Source organism: Epinephelus moara, chromosome 11 (assembly GCF_006386435.1).
Source record: "Epinephelus moara isolate mb chromosome 11, YSFRI_EMoa_1.0, whole genome shotgun sequence".
Taxonomy (NCBI): Eukaryota; Metazoa; Chordata; class Actinopteri; order Perciformes; family Serranidae; genus Epinephelus; species Epinephelus moara.
The window spans coordinates 5,665,992-5,667,156 of NC_065516.1; the positions used below are offsets into that span (position 1 = coordinate 5,665,992).

The window sequence follows — 1,165 nt, forward strand, 5'->3', positions numbered from 1 at the left end:
GAAAGTTGAAGTTGTGGTGTTTGCAATTTGGACTATATCCTAGGTTAATGTGGCCATTGTCAATTTATGAAATTCCAATATCCGTTGTGGAGAGAATTGAAAGGTCGGTTAGCTCCTATATTAGGAAGTGGTTGGGTGCTCCTAGGTGCCTAAGTAGTGTTGCATTGTATGGAAAAGGGATACTTCNGAATTGAAAGGTCGGTTAGCTCCTATATTAGGAAGTGGTTGGGTGCTCCTAGGTGCCTAAGTAGTGTTGCATTGTATGGAAAAGGGATACTTCAGCTGCCAGTATCTAGTTTAACAGAGGAATTTAAATGTACCAAGGTCAGGACAGAGCTGTTGTTATCTGGGAGTAAGGACTTGGTAGTTAGGAGTGTGGTTCCAAATCCAACCAAGGGGAGGAAGTGGAACCCAAGATCGACAGTTCAGTAGGCAGATGCAGCTCTTAGGCATGCAGAGATCGTAGGTAATGTTCAGTTTGGCCGGGGAGGCCTGGGGCTCTGCTCAGGCAAACCGGTATGGAATAAAGCAGGTCTCAAAGATAAAAGAAAGCTGGTTGTGGAACAGATACGTAGACAGGAGGAGATATTAAGGGGTGCAAAGGTAGTGTCCCAAGCTAAACAGGGACAGTGGTTGAATTGGGAAAGTGTAGAGAAGAGGAAGCTTAGTTGGAGGGACCTGTGGAGTATGGAGGAGAATTGTATTAGGTTCCTGGTAGGGGCTACATACGATGTGTTACCAACCCCCCAGAACCTAAAACTGTGGGTAAATGAGGACCCATCATGCCCATTGTGTTCAGGTACCGCAACCTTAAAGCATATTTTGTCAGGCTGTAAAGTTAGCTTGTCACAAGGCCGATATACATGGCGACATAACCAGGTTTTGAAAAGTTTAGCTGCAGGCATCGAAGGGAAACTAAGACAGGTGACTTCAGAAGGTGTTAAGGATAGGAGTTTAGTAATTAAGTTTGTCCGTGAGTGAGAGAAATACAGAAGTGATAAGTTAGTAAGGAGGCAAGGGTGTGGCCGCCTAGAAGGTGCTCGTGATTGGGAAATGCAAGTAGATTTAGGGGGAAGGCTTGTTGTTCCCCAGGAAATAGTTTGTACCAAGCAGAGGCCTGACATAGTGTTGTGGTCAGTGAGTCAACGGATAGTTTATTTCATTG

The 1,165-nt window shown here is 45.0% G+C and overlaps 1 protein-coding gene across 1 annotated transcript in view; it reads left to right on the forward strand.

Moving 5' to 3' along the window:
* Positions 1 to 1,165, forward strand: part of steap2 (STEAP family member 2, metalloreductase) — a 172,787-nt gene that overhangs the window by 78,479 nt on the left and 93,143 nt on the right. The window lies entirely within an intron of this gene.